Genomic DNA, 20,770 nt, shown 5'->3' on the forward strand with positions numbered 1-20,770 from the left:
CTCAACCTCTTAAGTCTTAAGCTCGTCGCTCTACAGCCAAGCCTCGTCAGATTTGCATGAGCAGCGAAGAAGATGAACAAGGCAGTTTACCCAGGTTCGGCCACCTTGCGGTGTAAAACCCTACTCCTGCTTTGTGGTTGATTGGCCTCCCAAGGGGCTGAGGATGAACACGTACAGTGGATGAACAGCCTCGCGGGGGCTATGGTGGTGAGGGTGGAATGGTCTAATCTTGGTCACGATCTATGGTGGTGGCTAATCTATATTTATAGTGGCCTTGGTCCTCTTCCCTCAAAACTTAGGCGTGAAGGGATCTCACAGTGGCCAATTTGAAAGGGGACAAGGAGTACATCTAATCCTGACGAAAGGTGGTCTTCGCCTGCAAAGCTTCTGGTTGCGATACAGCGGTGGGCTCGGTGATGACATCCGTCCTGTCGAGCTCGTGGTTTTGATCTTGTAGCACCGGAATGGAAAGCTTTGGGGGATTCCTTGGGAACCCACGTCTACCCTTTCTCCCTTAGCACCGAAAGGAAACTGTCTCCTATGCGCCTGCTGGGGCCTGCCTGACCATGGTCGTCATGGCTCATGTCATCGTAGCCTCGGGAGGCTGGGTACCTACATAGAAATCTTCCCTCATCGGGAGGCTGCCTGGGGAGGCCGCTCCCTCTGGAGGTCTTGGTGTCGTCCTCCTCGCAAGGCCGGGGCCCTCGCGAGGGTCTTATCTTGAGAGCCTTAATGATGGGCCATACCAGGCCATCAAGGGAGCCACGCCCTGGGCCGCAGGCAGGCAAGACTGGGTACCCTGGTTCCCAGAACACCGACAAACTTTCACACCTCCCTTGAGATAGGGTTTTACTGTCGTAGTTAAAGTCATCTAGACTACTACGTAAGTTGGAGGGACCTTGTTTTACAGAAGATTGTAATCTGCCAGGTGCTCACATGATATGCGACTTACATAGACTTCAAGCTAATTGGCTTGTTCGACCGTGGAATCGCCTATCTTTCCGTTGGTGCCTTCTTTAGGTGGAGACAACTCATCTCACAGTGGATCATCAAAGCTGATACACATTTCTGTGATGCTATTGAACACAATGGCATCATCTACGCGATCGACAAAGCAGATGGCACCACGTATTGCTGGGACGGTGCGTGTAAGTTGTTTTCATCTGATTTTAGTGATAACGCCATGATGCCGTTTGAACTTTTGTGATGATTGGCATGTTCCCATTAGAGCACAGTTTGAGTAGAACTACAACAATGTATTAGAGACACCATAAATCAGCTATATTAGGAATGAGTTAAATTATGTGATTGTGACCATGTCATTACAACCAATTTGCACCATTGAATAATCAAACGGTAAGGAAGATAAAGATGTTCTCCCAACTTTATAGTAATCTAATATGAGTGTGTATCAATAGCCATATTAGTTTCCTCATTTTCATGATGTAGAAACATGCATCACACTATTGGTTTCATCTAACCATACATAAGGGAAGTAAATGTGCATATGGAGAACTTTATATTTGGAGTAGTGAAATCCTGTCATGCTTACCATGTGTACATACCTATATTCGCCCTTCAGCAATCAATAGCTAGAATAATACCCTCATAAGAATTTTACCCATAGAACATGAGTATATAACAATGCATGGTGTGTTAGTTTCCTTGAAAAATTTATTTGTGAGGACAGAACATGATTACATAACATGCATGGCATGGTTGTTTCCTGTGAAGAATCAATTGCGAGATAACATGAGTATAACCATGCATGGAACTTCTATGTTTTCGAACCCAATATATATTTTCATGTATTTTCCTCTAAGTTCCAATAGGGACAGATCAATGCTAGTTCTTGCATTATCCTACTCATACTCTGAACAATGTTGATCTTACATTAACAACGCCTGACCTTTTGCCTCCTTTTTGATATGATGCTGTGTCCCTATAGTTACTGTCCTTTGTAATCGCACCACCTTTGCCAAAAACAGGGAAGCACAACTGGTTCCTCACTTGATCAGATAACGACAAAAGACTGATGATCATTCACACACATGAGCTGGAGAAGTTATATTGCAAAAAACCCCATTATGTACAAGCACCGTGAAATATGTGAATACGTCTCTGAGCAGGATACCAGCTTGTTGAGGCCTTCAAGATTTTTGAGTTGGAGGCGGGTAAACAACCTTGGTTCACACTCTCTGTTTCTCAGACTCAATTATCCGATTAACTAGGAGATCACCCTTGGAAAGGTTCATGATGGCAGAGAGGTTGTGTTTGCTACGGAAAACTGTGTCTACATGGTGAACCGAACATCGGGATTAGACGCCCCTGATTGCAATGATACAACCTGCAGATAAAGGGAGGTGAAAATGAGATAGGCATATGTATTGACTTTGATCCTTGGATGCCGACAGTCAGTGATGTGGTTCAAGCCTTCAGGTTGATCGCTAATTGGGTTGTTGCATCGAAAGGGTGGAGTCCTGGTGTCTCTGAATCACTAGTGGCCGAAGGGGGGCTATAATTTCTACTTGTTCTGTATGGGTGCGGCGCCACCCTTCCTTTTACCAAAGGGGGAAAGGGGGAAGAAGAGGGAGTAGGAGAAGGAAAGGGGGGTGGCGCCCCCTTTCCGTAGTCCAATTCAGCCTCCTCCCTTGTGTGGGGCGCCCCGGCCCCTTGTGGGCTAGTGTCCCTTCCTCCTATGGCCCATATGGCCCATATCTTTCCTCGGGGGTTCCGATAACCCCTCCGATAATCCGGTATGTATCCGATACGCTCCGGAACCCTTCCGGTGTCTGAATACTACCTTCCAATATATCAATCTTTACCTCTCAACCATTTAGAGACTCCTCGTGATGTCCGTGATATCATCCGGGACTCCGAACAATCTCCGGTCACCAAAACACATAACTCATATAATACATATCGTCATCGAAAGTTAAGCGTGCCGACCCTACGGGTTCGAGAACTATGTAGACATGATCGAAACACCTCTCCGGTCAATAACCAATAGCGGAACCTGGATGCTCATATTGGTTCCCACATATTCTACGAAGATCTTTATTGGTCGAACCTCTATGGCAATATATGTTAATCCCTTCGTCATCGGTATGTTACTTCCCCGAGATTTGACCGTCAGTATCTTCATACCTAGTTCAATCTCGTTACCGGTAAGTCTCTTTACTTGTTCCATAATGCATCATCTCGTAACTATCTCGTCAGTCACATTGCTTGCAGGGCTTCATATGATGTGCATTACCGAGAGGGCCCAGAGATACCTCTCCGATACTCGGAGTGACAAATCCTAATCTCGATCTATGCCAACACAACAATCTCGATCTATGCTAATGGATGAGTCTTGTCCATCACATCATTCTCCTAATGATGTGATCACGTTCATCAAATGACAACACATGTCTATGGCTAGGAAACTTAACCATCTTTGATCAACGAGCTAGTCAAGTAGAGGCATACTAGGGACACGGTGTTTTGTCTATGTATTCACACATGTCTCAAGTTTCCGGTTAATACAATTCTAGCATGAATAATAAACATTTATCATGATACAAGAAATATAAAATAACAACTTTATTATTGCCTCTAGGGCATATTTCCTTCATTGTCCGCATGCCATTTGGATTAAAGAGTGTTGGGTCCACTTTTGCAAGGGCATACCAGATCAGTTTTGAGCCACAGCTGCATAGACACACAGAAGCTTATATGGATGATATTGTGGTCAAGACCAAGGATAGGGCAACCCTTCTTTGAGATTTGGAGGAGACATTTACTAATTTGCACAAGATCAACTTGAAGCTCAATCTGAAGAAGTGTGTATTTGGTGTTCCCTCCGGCAAGTTGCTTGGGTTCTTTGTATCCCATTGCAGGATTGAAGCCAACCTCGACAAGATCAAAGCTATCTAGCAGATTCAAGTGCAAAGGACAGTTAAGGATGTGAGGTGCCTAACAGGATATGTTGCCGCGCTAAGCAGATTCATCTCCAAGTCTGCCAAGCGTGCCCTACCATTCTTCAAAATTTTAAAGAAGGTAGGTTATGAAGTGGACCCCGGAAGCAGATGCTGCTTTGCAAGAGTTGAAGACCTACCAGTCCTCTGGGCCTACCTTGGTTGCTCCCAAACCCCAGGATCCGTTGCTGCTATGCTTAGCGGCAACCAACCAAGTGGTCAATGCGGCCTTGGTAGCACAGCGGGAAGTGGATGAGGCAAAGAGTGAGCAGAGACCAGCCGAGTCAGGAAAGGATCAGGACAACAGTGAGCACGCCAACAAAGGCAATCCCAAGGACGTGGTGAGGAAGAAAGTGGTGCAGCGCCCAGTGTATTGCGTCAGCTCCTTCTTAGAGGGGGCTAGATCGAGGTACTCTGAAGTGCAAAAGTTGATTTTTGGTCTCATCATGGCCTCAAGGAAACTGCGCCACTACTTCCAAGCCCATGAGATCACGGTTGTCACTCGTTCCCCGTTGCAACGGATACTCCAAAAACCTGAGGTTACCGGCAGAATAGTGGAGTGGGCTTTGGAGCTATCTAGCTTTGGTTTGAAGTTTCAAAGCACATCAACAATGCAGAGTAGGGCGTTGGCAGAGTTTATTGCATAATGGATGCTAACCCCTGATGAGGAAGTGACCGAGATAGTTATCCCCGACAAGGAATCACCCCAAGAATGGATTATGTATTTTGATGGTGCTTTTACCTACAAGTTGCAGGGGCTGGGGTGCTACTTGTCGCCCCCTCCGAGGAGCACTTGAAGTACGTCGTCCAAATGCATTTTTCCCGGGAAGAAGCAATGAACAATACAATAGAGTATGAAGGGTTCCTTGCCGGGCTCAACATTGTAGCTGAATTGGGAATTAAGAAGCTGATCATTCACGGAGATTCATAGCTGGTGGTGAGACAAGTCAACAAGGATTACCAAAGTCCATTGATGGAGGCATACATAAGGGAAGTGAGGAGATTAGAGGAGCACATCGAGGGATTGCAAACAGAGACTGTACCCCATGAGGAAAACAGCATAGCTGATCATATGTCAAAGTGCACTGCGCAGAAGCTTCCTGTGCAACCAGGAACTTTTGTTCTCCATCTCACTCAGCCCTCCGTATCCCCAACAACAATGGCCCAGAAAAGGAGAAAGTTGGACACCGATAAGCCTCTCCCGGTAGACCCGTCTGCTCCTGGCAGAGACCCTACCGGAAACAACTCCTTGCAGCCTGCCAGACCACCCCCTCCAGCCGGGCCCATAGACCCCGCGTACGAGGCATGTACTCTCGCAACAGAGGAGGTGCTGTTAGTCCTCGTTGCTGAGCCCCAGGCTGCAACTTAGACAAGGCACATTGTCTGCTTCCTCCAAACCGGAGAGCTTCCCGGCGACCAAGACGAAGCTGAAAAAGTAGCCCGGAGGGCCAGTATGTATCAGTTTGTCGATGACAATCTGTACAGAAGGAGGCCCGACGGTGTGAAGTTCAAGTGCGTCTGCCGGGAAGAAGGAAAGGAACTGCTGGCTGAGATACACAAAGGCATGTGCGGCTCCCACATTGGATCAAGGGCATTAGTTGGGAAAGCATTCCGGCAAGGATTCCATTGGCCCACAGCCCTGCAAGATGTGGTTGAGCTAGTCACCAAGTGTGAAGCTTGCCTGTTCCATTCCAAGGAAACACACCTGCCAGCCCAAGATCTTCAGACAATCCCTCTATCATGACCATTTTTGGTCTAGGGGCTCGATATCCTCGACCCCTTCCCCCGAGCAATAGGGGGATTTGAATTCTTGTTCGTTGCTGTCGACAAGTTTACAAAGTGGCGGGAAGTGATTGTCGTGAGAAAGGTGACTGCTCAGTCAACTATCAAGTTCTTGAAAGATCTGGTGTGTCGTTTTGGAGTTCTAGCAAGGATCATCACTGACAATGGCCCCCAGTTCACGAGCCGCGCCTTCATGCAATATGTTCATGCCCTCGGATTCAAGATCTCATTCGCCTCTGTGGCACACCCCCGAAGCAATGGACAAGCTGAGAGGGCAAATGCTGAAGTGTTGAGTGGGCTCAAGACCAGAACCTTTGATAAGCTGCAAAAGCACGGAAGGTGGTGGACTGAGGAGTTGCCGGTAGTTCTCTGGTCCCTGAGAACAACACCTAAGCGAGCTACCGGGCAGACTCCCTTCTCCCTGGTCTACAAGGCAGAAGCAGTTATCCCTACATAACTCATTTATGGGTCGCCTCGAGTGCTTGCCTATGATGAAGTAGTGCAAGATCAGCACCGACGTGATGATGGTGTGCTAATCAAGGAGAACCATCTCTGGTCTGCTACGCGTGCTGCACGCTATCAGCAAGCCCTATGTTGCTATCATAGCCGCAGGGTTCATGCCCGGTGTTTTGAGGAACGTGACCTTGTCCTTAGGCGCATTCAGTCCGCCAAGGGTACAAACAAGTTGTCAACAAAGTGGGAAGGCCCTTACCTGGTAGTACGCGTCAGACCTAGTGCAGTCCGTCTGGAGACCGGAGATGGCACTCAGTTGCAAACCTCATGGAATATTGAGCATCTCGGCAAGTTCTACCTGTAAGGCGCGGCTGTCGGGCCTTGTCCGGTAGCCACCCATTTGTACATGCCTTTCCTCAGCTACATGTAACCCCTTGTGAAAAGCCAGGGCGATGACCCCGTGCAAGAGAAAATAAAGAAGCGCTATGGGGGGGGCCCGACCAAGACTGCATGCATGCATGAGCATTCCAAGATCACTACATAAGCATTTCATGAGCATTTGCATATGCATATAGATAGGATCGCATCCTGCATTCATTCTCATCTACATGATGTTGCAGGTTCTTGCCGTGAACTTGGCTTCGACAAGGAGTTGAGAAGATTACCCGACACTGCAATCCCCGGCAAGGCAAATAGATAAGTTCTACCTCTTATCCATTCGTGTTCTGTAAGCTATAACTTATGCATTAGAAAACCTCGCCACTCTTTTTAAACTTAGATGCTCCCATCCCTGAATCGAACGTCGCTTCGGTCAGAATGGTCGAAGTGGCCTTTGGTAAAAGGAAGTTGGCGGGGGGCTGGTCCCTTTGTCTCTAACCTGGCAGATGTGACTCTCCGGTAGACAAAAATGGTGTGGGCAAGATAGCCTGCCGGGAAAAACTCGTTTATTTGCACTGAAGGGGCATCTCGCCTTCGCATGGACATATACATGCACAGGTTCCCGAAAAGGTTTATCTTTTTCACTAACATGCTGATACAAGTACTAGCATTACAGAACACAAATATGGACTCGAGAGATTACATTATTTGAATTCAAATTTGGCAAGTGCCTACATATTTAAGATTGAAAAAAGATAAGTGCCCTGTAAACTCCTCTCCCTGTCCCTCTTATCCTAGGTAGTGCATCAGGAAGAGAATAGGACGGGTGACGTGCCGGCACAACGTCACCCCGATCCTTGTCAGGAACTGACGGGCATAGCCTGACAAGATCGGGAGTGGCGGGGCTGCGAAGGAGGAAGATGTGCCGAGCACCTCGACGGCCCCCTGGTCAACGCTTCTAGGACTAGACGGGGATCTCCAGCACAGGCACCGACAGAAGAAGGCGCCGGGGCCCAGCCAGAAGCCTCCCGAGGGAAGCGGAAGCACCAAGGGGACAAGCCCTTTCTCGACAGCTGGAAGAAACGGTGATGATGGTACCGGGAAAAGGAGGGAAGAGCCAGATAGATGGGCAGCAGGTCGCCAGTACGAGACGCACGGGTTGATGCAGACGTGCTCCTACTAGACGACCTGCCTCCCGTCTTCTCCTTCTCCCCTGGCTTTGCCTTCATCAACACCTTGTTGGGGGAGGGCCAAGACTCCAATCCGGCACCTTCCCCGGGAGATGGCGAACGGGCAACACGACCAGGGGGCTTGAGGCGCACCGCTCCCCATCTTGGCGGGTAGGAAGGCATGCCTCTCATCGACATCGGCACCAAGGCTTCCGGGAGGGGCAATGCTGGGATTACCAATGATCTCCATCTCCGCTTCTCGGCCGAGCTTCGAAGGAACCAGGAGATCCGTCACAGCAAGGACCAGTCTCACTCCCTGAATGCCGGCACCGAGAGTTAGTAGCACTTGCCCCAACCAAGAGCCCCAGGGCTGGCCCCATGCTCTCCTCTTCCACATGAGCAGCAACTGCAGAAGACAGAGGAGAAGAACAATGCGAGAATGGATGACTCCACCCTCCTCCACCCCTCCTTTTATAGGTGGATCGGGAAGGGAAGCCGCTCCCTCAATAGGCTACCATCGCCCTCCTCCGCCAATTCAAGATGACCGGGCACTCGCCTTGATGCTCTCCCATGCCACGCGCCTCCATTGCCTACCCTACACGATGCATTCAGCATACGTGGCTAAGGATAAGGGCATGGTGGGAAGAGTGATTTGGCAATTTCTACCCCATGTGTTAAAGTCATTCACGGGCCATTACTGGAGCGGCCCCACCATAATTAGCTTGACATGACGTGCGGGGAATCTGGAAACTGGCCCAAAATCAAGACTAATGAAGTAGAAAAGAAGACCTCAACAGACCAACCTCTTCAACAACTCTGCCTGTGCACTTATTAGGCCCTACCCGGAGATGCTCGGCAGCGTGCTCGGGGCAGGCCTGAGGGCTTCTGTCAATTCAACAAACCCTGGGTCTGTTGCCCTGACTATACACAGGCATGGGATCAAGATTGAAGCACCGAACCAAGACAGAGTACAAGAAAACAAGAGATTCGATGGACCAACAAGAAAATTAGAGGGACCAAGACCAAGCCAAAGAAGCATGATATCGTCAAGAGAAAGGCCTCCTTTGCCAGGCAGGCGAGCCTGCCAAGGGACGAGGCCACCCCCCAGAAGAAGACAACCAAGGCGTCTAGACAAGGCCTGCTGGGATATGTGGAGGCTAAATCACCTCACCAACCACTCCACCACGACTCACCTTGTCAATCAGTGCGGTGTCAAGCCGCAAAGTGATTAAGTGGCAGCCATTCGCCACATGGCAGCCTCTCCCTACAGGAAAAACCCACATATGACACCCGTCCTGCGACGTGCCAAACAAGTAGGCGTGGAGCTGGCAAGATAGCCCAGCAAGCCTTGCCAGGCAACCAACAATGTGACGTTGAGCGGTGCATTAAATGCGCACCGCCAGCCCACAGAGTTAGGTATGATAGCACTATTTGCTATCATATCAATGCATAATGAGTACTTTGCCATTGTGGTGACCCCTTGATCTATAAAAGGGGGCCCTTGGCAACTGTAAACGAAGGTTAGAAGGTTGGATAACTGTCGATGAAAAACAACACCTACGAGATCACAAGAATCCCTACTACGGTTGCGGGGCGCGGGGTCATGAGAAGAGCGGGATCAGCAGTCAGCACAAACAAACAGGTTGTTTACATAGGTTCGGGCCGCAAGGATGCGTAACACCCTAGTCCTGCTTTGGTGTGTATATATGTGTTCTTTGAGTTCTTGAGCTAGCTACAATGAGCGTCACTTGTCGAAGGGTCCGAATCCTCCTCCTGGATGCCTCGGGCCTCCTTTTATAGGCAAGCGGATCGTCACAGTGGCACACAGGAGGTGGCATCGGGGTACTGTGGCTAAGCTTATCGCTTAGCCATTACGGGATAAGACACATTTAATGCGCGCCTTAGGTGTCCCTCTCACTTTACCGCCGCTTCGCCCTGTCTTGACATGCGCCTGGGCCATGTAGGCTGGTAGGCTGCTGAGGTGGCGCGGTGGTAGGGCCTTCACGAAGATTTGCATGCCACCACGTAGGCATGCGCTGAGTTGGCTTGGAAACCTCACGTCGATACACAGGTGCCTGCCTAGCTAGTGGGCTGGCAGCTGCATGGGAGTGGTGGTAGAAACCTGGCGGGTGCAGGCCTAGCTGTAGCCTCGCGGATGTCCTCGGCAAGGGCCTTGCCGTGGCCCCGACAAGGGTCTTGCCGTGGCGTCGTGGTCGTCCCCGGCAAGGATCTTGCCGGGGGTATCGTGGGTTTCCTTGGCGAGGATCTCGCCGAGGTTCGTCGTCTTCTAATCCTCATCTGCTTTGGAGTGTTTCTTGTCTTCACAAAGATCTGCATGCCATCAAGGAGGTGCCTCCTGAGTCTTGGTCTCAACGTGGTTGGTGGCGTTGGAAAACCTGGGGCTCAAGGGTGGTGCGCCCTGCTGGTGTTGGGTAAGCTGCCCCAGCAAGGTCCTTGCCGGGACCGTGGAGGCTGCCCCAGCAAGGGTCTTGCCGGGGGAAACCACCTCGCCTTCTTGCTCTTTATGCATCTATCTTGGCGTTTCTCTGACCATCTTGCCATTTTGATTCCCTGTCCCTGCTCTGCTTAAGCATGGCCGTGGGCGCGGCTTTGACTGCCCGTGCACAAGTAAGTGGTACAAAGGAGTGCCCCTACAGGAGCCCCCGGGCCTGGGCCACACATAAGCGCAACGCGTTGTTGGGCTAGGCGCAAAACGGTGCGCAGGCAGGTGGGGCGGTTTTAACTAAGGTGATTTTTCTGCCAGCTGCGCTCTCCCATGATCCGCGTTGCACTCGTGACGTGGGGATCACGCGCGCGGGTGATCCAAGCATGCTTGCGTCATCCTGCGATGAACAATAAAGAGGCAGCTTGTGTGTCCCTTCGAGACCGCAGGGCAGCTGCTCATTTACTCTCCTTACCTGGGAACCGTCGCTCCACGCGTCCCATTACGCCCGTCCCTCGTGCTACGTATGCCACATGCACGACACAGGGCGAATGACAGGCGCATGGAATACGGGAATACATGCGCGCATGGGTCGATACCCACGCGCCTTCAATTGGGCGGGGAGGGCGGTCGACGGCCTCGCCCGCTGTCACCTTAATGAGCCGGATTAGCTGAGAAGGGCGGCCGAGCCCCGACCCCGTCCCTTTATAAGGAGGGGAGCGGGAGGGATGGCGCCTCTCAGTCCTTCGCCATCCGCCTCTCCCTATACCTGCTCCTTCCTCTCTTCTGTCATGGCGAGAGGGCGCGCTGATGCTTCGACGGTGGCAGTGAGGGTCTCTGCTCGCCAACGCGTCACTCCTCCCCAAGAGCCCATGGCGGCGGAGCCGGCCATGAGGGGAAGGGGGAGGGGGCGAGGACTAGACCACCATGGTGCTTGGGGAAGAGGAGGATGGGGCGGCGCATCGGCCTCGCCTCCGCCAGCGGTCCTTCCCCCAATGGAGGTCCACGTCGGGGACAACCCCCGCGAGTTCTTCATCAGGCTGCACCGACCGGCGCACCGTCGTCTTTGTCTCCCAACCCCATTCGCTCGGGAGATGGAGCTTGATCCGCCGCAGGCGCTGAGGCTGCACATGAGGGGCTGCGGGAACAACGACACATGAGCCTATGTTGATTTCCCAGCCCCTCATGGCATGTATCTTCGCCGCGGATGGAAGACCTTTGCTCGCATCCACAGCCTGACGGCGGGGCTAATTCTCTACTTCAAGTTAATGGAGAATGGCCTCCTCTCCGTCAAGGTCTTCGGCGATTTCGGAACTCGCCTAAAGTGCTGCGTGGAGAGCTCCTCGGATGACGAAGACTTGTCCTCAAGCAAGAGCGACGAGGAGGAAAGCGGCAGCGACAACGAGGGTAGCAGGCAAGAGGATGACGGGTCCAACTAGGTGTGAGACCCGCCGCTCCGGGGCAGTGCCGGCAGCAGCAGCTTCTGCACCGGGCTCCTTCTCCCGGTGGAGCCGGCTCCTTGAACATCTCGGGGTCGCCTCCTTGGGCGGCTGGCGTGGAAAGGCTGGAGAAGGCAAAGAAGGCGGGTGGCGGGCCGTCAAGTCGAAGTACGATGGAACCGATGCCTTCGTAGCGTATTGATGCTGCCTCATCTTCCAGCTCTTCCTCCGGCACCACCACCACCAGTCCTCTCCTAGGCGGCCGCCGACATGTTCTCTTGGTGCCTTCTGCTGCTCGTACCTCGCCTAGGCGCTCCTTCTGCCCTTTTGCCTTATTGTTCCATTTCTTGAGGAGAGGGACAAGAGAGGGATTACGAGCACCTCATCTTTTTTCAGCTTGTAAGCCTATGGGCCTTAGTTAGGTTTAAAACTTGTAACTTCCATGTTCATGTTTACATTCCGTACGAATTGTACCTGTATGGAATGTATTAATGAAAAAAAGGGTGCTTGCCGTGTCTTGTGTGTGTGAGCAAAGCCCATACCAAGGAACAAATCCTTGTTATTTTCAATATAAACACCGTTGCCCGGCAGCAGGCCTTGCTGGTCCCCTACTCTGTTCGACCGTGCTCACACCTTTGGCGGAGGCAGGGGCGAAGTAGGGGTGGGCCCTATGCTTGCTTCCTTGCCACCGCGGCTACAGCAAAATCCCAAACCGAGAAGAAGTTGTCGGGCGGTAGGAATGAAGGGAGCACGACAGTCTTGGAATGAAACGAGGTTTCATACGTCCCAACCTTTATAAGGAACTGCGTAACAGGGGATAAGAAAACTTATCTGGATCTGCAGCCCCCGACAACCCTAGCTTGCCGTGGGTGGACCTTTGTGTCTTCAGCCCCCGACAGGCTTAGATTGTCGGGTCCGGAGCGCCGGCTTGTTCTCTTCCTTCCACTTAGCTTGGCGGAAACATTTATGTACACTGGAACCAAAGAGGATGGATAGGAACAAAGAGACGCAAACTCGACCTCTATGCTAGGGGATAGTCGCCGCTAAGCACTATCAACCCTAACCAAGGGACAGACTCAATCTAGCATGCATGCTATAACTTAGGGCGCCAGCGCTTCGTTTATTTATGCACAGGGTTTGCGCCTGGCTTTGTATAGAGGGTTACATGCCTTGCTGGCAAGGCTTGTACAAAAGGTGGCTTGCCGGGGGGCCCGGCAGCCATGCCTTCTGGGTAAAACTTGCGAAGATGCTCGATGTTCCAGGAGTTGCTCACTGGAATGACATCTTCGGTCTCCAGGCGGACTGCGCCAGGCCTGGTGACTCGTGTTACCCGATAAGGGACTTCCCACTTTGGCGTCAACTTGTTGGAATTCTTGGCCGACTAAATGCGCCAAAGAACAAGCTCGCCTTCCTCAAAGCTTCGGGCATGAACCTTGCGGCTATGGTAGCGACGCAAGGCTTGCTGGTAGCGTGCTGCTCTCACAGCCGCCCGAAGATGATCTTCCTCAGGGAGTGTCGCGTCATCTTGCCGCAATCGCTCTTGCTCAAGCTCATCATAAGCGAGCACTCAAGGTGACCCATATATGAGTTCTGTGGGGAGAACTGCTTCTGCCCCGTATACCAGGGCAAAGGGTGTCTGGCCGATGGCTCGATTTGGCGTTGTTCTGATCAACGAAAGAACTGTCGGCAACTCATCTTTCTAGGTCCTTCCGCTCTTGTGCAGCCTGTCAAAAGTCTTCGTCCTCAGGCCACGCAACACTTCAACATTTGCCCTCTCCGCTTGGCCGTTGCTTCGTGGGTGTGCCATGGAAGCAAAAAAGACCTTGCCGCCGAGGTCTTCAATATACTGCATGAAGGTGCGGCTTGTGAACTGCGTGCCGTTGTCGGTGATGACCATGTTCGGCACATCAAAACGGCAAGCTAGCCCCTTAAAGAATTTGACGGCTGACTGTGCGGTCATCTTCCTCACTTCTTCCACTTCTGGCCACTTTGTGAACTTGTCGACTGCAACATACAAGTACTCAAAGCCCCCGAGGGCACTGGGAAAAGGGCCCAGTATGTCGAGCACCCAGACCGAGAATGGCCAGGAGAGAGGGATTGTCTGCAAGGCTTGAGCTAGCTGATGAAGCTTCTTCAAATGGCTGGCATGCTTCACACATGGTTACTAATGCCGTCACATCCTGGAGGGTAGTGGGCCAGAAGAAACCTTGCCGGAAAGCCTTGCCGGCAAGGGCCCTTGACCCTATGTGGGAGCCACATATGCCTCCATGTACCTCCGCCAACAGCTCCAGTCCTTCCTCCCGGGGGATGCACTTCAGCTTCACTCCATTTGGTTGTTTTCTGTACAGAACGTTATCAAAAAACTGGTACAGGGCAGACCGACGAGCTACTTTCTCTGCTTCTTCCTGCTCCTCAGGAAGCTCCCCTGTTTGGAGGAATCAGACGGTATGCTGCGCCCACACCGGAGCCTCTGGCTCGACGACAAGGACCAAAGGCATTTCCTCTGCCGTGGGAACGGTTGACTCCACGGCAAGGGCTTGGCGCCCCGCCGGAGTGGGTTGTCCCATGGCAGGCTCGGCATCCGCGGCAACATCTTCGGCGGCGGCTCTAGGGAGCTCGGTGGGGAAGTACTTGTCGGGGCCTAACTTCCACCGCTTGTTCTTTTCTGTTGATGGTTCAACGGATGGTTGAGTTAACGGAAGCACAAAAGTACCTGGTTCCACAGATAGCTTGAGGGCAGCGCGCTTTGACAGGTAGTAGGCGATGTCGTTCTCCACTCGGGGGACATGTTCTGCCTGTATACCGTCAGAGCGCTCCTCCAGTTTCCTCACTTCATCCACGTAAGCTTCCATCAACGGGTTTTGATAATCCTTGTTGATCTGCTGGACGACAAGCTTTGAATCACCCCTGATGATGAGCTTTTTGACCCCGAGGTCTGCTGCGATCCTGAGACCGGCAAGCAATCCTTCGTACTCAGCAGTGTTGTTCGTCGACATCTCCCTGGGAAAGTGCATCTAGATCATGTACTTGAGGTGCTCTCCAGTGGGTGCGACGAGCAGGACGCCAGCACCGGTGCCTTGTAGCAAAAAGGCCCCATCAAAGTACATAATCCAGTTGCGACTTGTTTCATTGCCGGGGAGAGTGTTCTCCTGGACCTCTTCATCGGGCGTCGAGGTCCATTCGGCAACAAACTCCGCCAAGACTCTGCTCTGAATCGTCGAGGTGCTTTCGAACTTCAAACCAAAACTCGACAGCTCCAAGGCCCATTCCACAAGCCTTCCCGTTGCATCTGGGTTATGCAGTATCCGTTGCAACGGAAGGCGGGTAGCGATGGTGATCTCGTGCGCTTGGAAGTAATGATGCAACTTCCTCGAGGCCATAAGGAGGCCGAAGAGCAATTTCTGCACACCGGAGTACCTCGACCTAGCCCCCTGCAAGAGGGAGCTGACGAAGTAAACTGGGTGCTGCACCATTTTCTTCTTCTGCACCACTTCACCTAGCTGCGCGGGGCCTGTCGCACTGGTGTCAGACCTTGCTGGGGGCTCAGTCTTGCTGGGACCAAGCCCTGTCGGGGAGGGATCTGGCTCGCCATCCGTCGACTTTGCCGTTGCTGCTACCTCTTCGTCGACCTCCCTCTGCGCCACCAGTGCAGCGCTAACCACTGATTCGTTGCTGCTAGGTACAGCAGCAACGGTTCTTGTGATTTAGGCGCAACCAGCACTGGGGTAGAGGAGAGGTATTTCTTCAAGTCCTACAGCGCTGCCTCGGCCTCCGGGGTCCACTCCATTGGGCCCGCCTTCTTCAAGATCTTGAAAATGGGAAGGGCACGCTCAGTGGACTTGGAGATTAATCTTCTCATGGCGGCAACGCAGCCAGTGAGGTGACACACGTTCTTCATCCGCTTAGGTGCCTCAATCTGCTCAATGGCCTTGATCTTGTATGGGTTCGCCTCAATCCCATGCTGCGACACAAAGAGCCCGAGAAGCTTGCCGGACGGGACATCGAATACACACTTCTTAGGGTTCAGCTTGAGGTTGATCTTGCGCAGGTTTGCAAACGTTTTCTCCAGATCTTGCACAAGTGTTGCTTTGTCCTTGGTTTTGACCACTATGTCATCCATATAAGCTTCCATATTTCTATGCAGCTGGGGATCAAAACCAATTTGGACTGCTCTTGCAAAAGTCGAGCCAGCACTCTTCAACCCGAAAGGCATCCGTAAAAAGCAATACGTACCACATGGGGTGATGAATGCTGTCTTCTCCTCATCTTCTCCTGTCATGAAGATCTGGTGGTACCCTGAGTAGGCGTCAAGGAATGATAGCAGGTCACACCCGGCCGTGGAGTCAACAATCTGGTCGATGCGTGGTTACGGGAAAGGATCTTTTGGACAAGCTTTGTTGATATCTGTGTAATCAATACAAAGCCTCCACTTCCCGTTTGCCTTGCGCACCACTACCGGATTGGACAGCCACATCAGATGGAGCACCCCTCTCACCAAGCCTGCCGCTTCTAGCTTTCTGATCTCCTCTGTGATGAACTCTTGTCTCTCCAAAGCTTGCTTCCTGACCTTCTGCTTGACGTGCCGCACATGAGGACAAACAACATGATGGTGCTGAATCACTTCCCTGGGAACGCCGGGAATGTCGGATGCTTGCCATGCAAACACATCGACATTCACCCGCAGGAAAGTGACGAGCTCGCTTTCCTATTTGGCATCGAGGGTGGAGCTTATGGTGAAAGCTCCTCCCGTGCCATCCACCTTGACGAACACCTCCTTGGTCTCTGGTGGTGCAGCTCTGGACTTCTTGCTCTTGCCGGTGGAGCTCTCTAGCACGTCCTCAATAGGAGCATAACACCCCGAAGAGGTGCGCTTACCGGAGTGGGTGCGAGGGGTCTCACCGGTCTTCTTCCCTCTCGGGGCTTCAACGGCAGGAGCAAGTGCCTTGGCAGCAGCTGCTGCAACTGTTTCCCGGTAGAGTTGGTCAGCACAAATCAGCGCATCCTTCTTGTCGGAGGGGACGGTGATGATGTTCATCGGCCCGGGAATCTTCAGCATGTTGTAGGAGTAATGGGAAGCCGCCATGAACTTGGCCAGTGCCGGGCGGCCAAGGATCCCGTTGTAGGGCAAGGGGATCTCGGCCACATCAAAGACAATCTTCTTCGTCCTGTAGTTCTACTCGCCTCCAAATGTCACGGGAAGTGTGACCTTTCCCTTTGGCTGGCTCCTCCCCGGGTTGACCCCTTGAAACGTGCTCGTCTCCTTGAGGTATCCATCAGGGATCTGCTCCCTCTTGATCACAACATGCGAGATCAAGGTCAGATCGGCCCCGCCGTCAACTAGCATCTTTGTCACCTTGAGGTTGCGGATCGTTGGTGAAACCAACAACAGCAAGCACCCGACTGCAGTAGTGCGGTCAGGGTGGTCCTCGGTGTCGAAGATGATAGGCGTGCTGGACCACTTCAGTGGCTTCCGTGCATCCAGTGATGGCTCCATTGCTGTGATCTCACGCGCCCACTTCTTGGGCTGGCGGTGAGATGTGTGCAGTGAGGCACCACCGTCGATGCACATGGCCTCTGTAGCCTTCTGAAACTCGTGGTCGCCGGACTCATCGTCCTCGTCGTGATCATTGCCTTCCTGCTTCTTGTCGCGGCCCTAGACGGGCCTCTCTTTGCTGGTTATCCATGCCGCAGCGGCCTCCTTGGCCGCCACGCTTCTTGCCGGATCCTTCGGCACCATCTTGTCCCTTCTCCTTGTCCCGCCTTTCATATTCAGCTTTCTACTTCTCAGCAAGCAGCTCAACTTGTCGGCAGTTCTGGAGGTCATGGCCTTTGGTGCGGTGGATCTTACAATACTGCTTGTCAGAGCCCCCTGGCTTGTCGGTAGCCGCCAAGGCCCAGCAAGCGGCACACCCTGCAACCTCCTTGCCAGGGTCGCCCGCCTTGGCCTTCTTGGCGGTGCCGGTGTCGTCAGACCCCTCAACAACATGTACAGTCTTGCCCTTGTGCTTCCTATTACGGCGCCGACCCTTCTTCATCGGGGCACCAATGTTGTCGTCCGTGCAGTCGGTTTCCGTGTCGGCGTCCTCACCGGGGTACTTCCTCCCTTGTTCAGCCCGAGCGCACCGATCGGCCAGAACATAAAGCTCGGCCACATCCTTGACCTTGTTCATCGCCAGCTCCTCACGCATCTTGCGGTTGCGTACATTCTGATGGAATGCACTAATCACGGTGGCGGGATGAATGTCTGGGATGTTGTACTACACTCGACTGAACCTTTGGATGTACTTGCACAGGGTTTCTCCTTCCTTCTAGGGGATGATGTGCAAATCGCTCGCCTGGCCATGAGCTTGATGGCCTCTAGTGAAGGCGCCAACAAACTCATGACACAGACCCGACCAAGAGGAGATTGAGTCCACCGGCAAGTGCATCAACCAAGACATGACATTGGGCTTGAGCGCCAACAGAAAGTAATTGGCAAGCACCTTATCGTCACGGGCTCCGCAGCTTGCATCGCAATGGTGTAGATGCTGAGGAACTCCGACAGGTGAGTCTTGCCATTGTACTTTTCGCCAATGTCGGGCTTGAGCGTGCGGTGGGAGGACCACTGGAACTGCCGCAGCTCACGGGTGAAAGCTGAACAACCCACCTCGTAAGGCAGGCCACCGCAACCTCCCGGTGCCGGGTAGTCCATAGTGGCCCCTGCAAGCCTGTCTGACTTAGCGTCTTCAAGTGCTCTCTCCCGAAGAACGTGACGCTGGTCGCGGTGGGTCCGCAGATCGGACGATGCTATGGAAATATCATCACGAGCGTCATCACGATGGATCGACACCCGCGGTGGCTGGCGTGGGGGAGGAGAATGCACTGTGGCTGCATCGCCCCCGGCCCTTCCAGCGCTGGCATGCAGTGGCTCGATGGAGCGACAACCTACGAGCCCCATCGGTCGCTGCTCATATTTGTTGGCGATGCCGACGAGGCTCCGGATAGTGGCTCTCCATTCGTCGAGCCTCTCCGCAGCAGGAGGATAGTTGAGGAGCAGCTGCACGCGCGCCAAAGCTTCTGCTGGTGTGGGCGACGGTGAAAGCTGTGTGGACCGTGATGCGCTCCGACTTCTAACTACGTTAGAAGGAGCTCTATCACGGCCCTGCGGCTGTCTGCCGTTTCCACCAGCACCTCGGCGTGCATGCTGGCCTTCCTCGTCCCGTGAAGAACGCGCGGGACTCTTCCCAGGGCGGCGCCCAGGGTCACTAGCGGGGTGGCGCTGCTCGTTGCGCACATCGTGGGAAGGGTGCACCATGGGCGCCGGCCTTGGTTTCTTGGAGGCCACCGCGCCGCTGTTGGGAGGCATGGTGACGCCTCTGGAGGGCCCCGCGCCACCTGCGGGGGGACCAACTCCATCTATGGAGTTTGCGGCGTGCGGCCCGTCGCCTGGCGCATGAACGATGCCGCTCGCCAGGTCTGGACTGCTAGGATGATGTGGGTGTTCGCGGATCGCACCACGAGTTCTTTCCACGACCGGCCCGCTACCGGTACAGGCAGCCCGGTCCCGGATGAACCGATCGCCGTGGTCGTCTTCCTCTTGGGATCCATGGCGACGAAGAACTATTCGACTAGCTGCTAAACTAGATTCTCACTACCCCTCGTCCTGCCTGGCGCACCAAAGATGTCGGTGGAAAACGACACCTATGGATCACAAGAATCCCTACTACGGTTGCGGGGTCGTGAAAAGAGCGGGATCAGCAGTCAACACAAACACAAGGGTCGTTTACCCAGGTTCAGGCCGCAAGGATGCGTAACACCCTAGTCCTGCTTTGGTGTGTATATATGTGTTCTTGGAGTTCTTGAGCTAGCTACAACGAGCGTCACTTGTCCGAAGGTCCGAATCCTCTTCCTGGATGCCTCGGGCCTCCTTTTGTAGGTAAGGGGATCGTCACAGTGGCACACAAGAGGTGGCATAGGGGTACTGTGGCTAAGCTTATCGCTTAGCCATTATGGGACAAGATGCATTTAATGCGCCCCTTAGGTGTCCCTCTCACTTTACCGCCGATTCGCCCTGTCTTGACACGTGCCTGGGCCAGCGGGGCGGTCATCGCCATGTTGGCTGGCAGGCTGCTGAGGTGGCGCGGTGGTAGGAGCTTCACAAAGATTTGCATGCCACCACGTAGGCATGCGCTGAGTTGGCTTGGAAACCTCAGGTCGATACGCAGGTGCCTGCCTAGCTGGTGGGCTGGCAGCTGCATGCGAGCGGTGATAGAAACTTGGCAGGTGCGGGCCTGGCTGTGGCCTCGCGGATGTCCTCGGCAAGGGCCTTGCTAGGGCCCCGGCAAGGGTCATGGCGTGGCGTCGTGGTCATCGGTTCCTTGGCGAGGATCTCGCCGAGGTTCGTTGTCTTCTAATCCTCATCTGATTTGGAGTGTTTCTTGTCTTCACAAAGATCTGCATGCCATCATGGAGGCGCCTCCCGATTCTTGGTCTCAACGTGGTTGGTGGCGTTGGAAAATCGGGGGCTCAATGGTGGGCGCCCTGCTGGTGTTGGGTAAGCTGCATGGAGGCTGCCCCGGCAAGGGTCTTGCTGGGGGAAACCACCTCGCCTTCTTGCTCTTTATGCCTCTGTATTGGCATTGCTCTGGCCATCTTGCGGTTTTGATTCCCTTTCCCTGCTCTGCTTAAGCGTGGCCGTGGGCGCGGCTCTGACTGCCCGTGCACAAGTAAGGGGTACAAAGGAGTGCCCCTACTTTAGTACACCGACAGTAACTCACACCCCCGTACACGCATAGTCGCTGCCGCCCTGAGGAAACCCTTGCCGGGAAAGTGTACTACGCTCCACCACCACATTTCCACCATCAATCCACCAAAAGCAGGTGTTGGAGCTGCCGGTAGTACACTTACCCGGCAAGGGTTGCCTCAGGGAGGCAGCGACTACGCGCGTATGGGGGTGTGAGTTATCCAACCCTCTAACCTCATTTACAGTTGCTAAGGGCCTCCTTTTATTGATCAAGGGGTCACCATAACGGCAAAGTAGTCATTATGCATTGATATGATATCAAACAATGCTATCATACATAACTCTGTGGGCTAATAGTGCACATTTAATGCACCACTCAACGTCACATCATTGGTTGCCCGGCAAGGCTTGCCGGACTATCTTGC

Source organism: Triticum aestivum, chromosome 3B (genome assembly GCF_018294505.1).
Source record: "Triticum aestivum cultivar Chinese Spring chromosome 3B, IWGSC CS RefSeq v2.1, whole genome shotgun sequence".
NCBI classification, from domain to species: Eukaryota; Viridiplantae; Streptophyta; class Magnoliopsida; order Poales; family Poaceae; genus Triticum; species Triticum aestivum.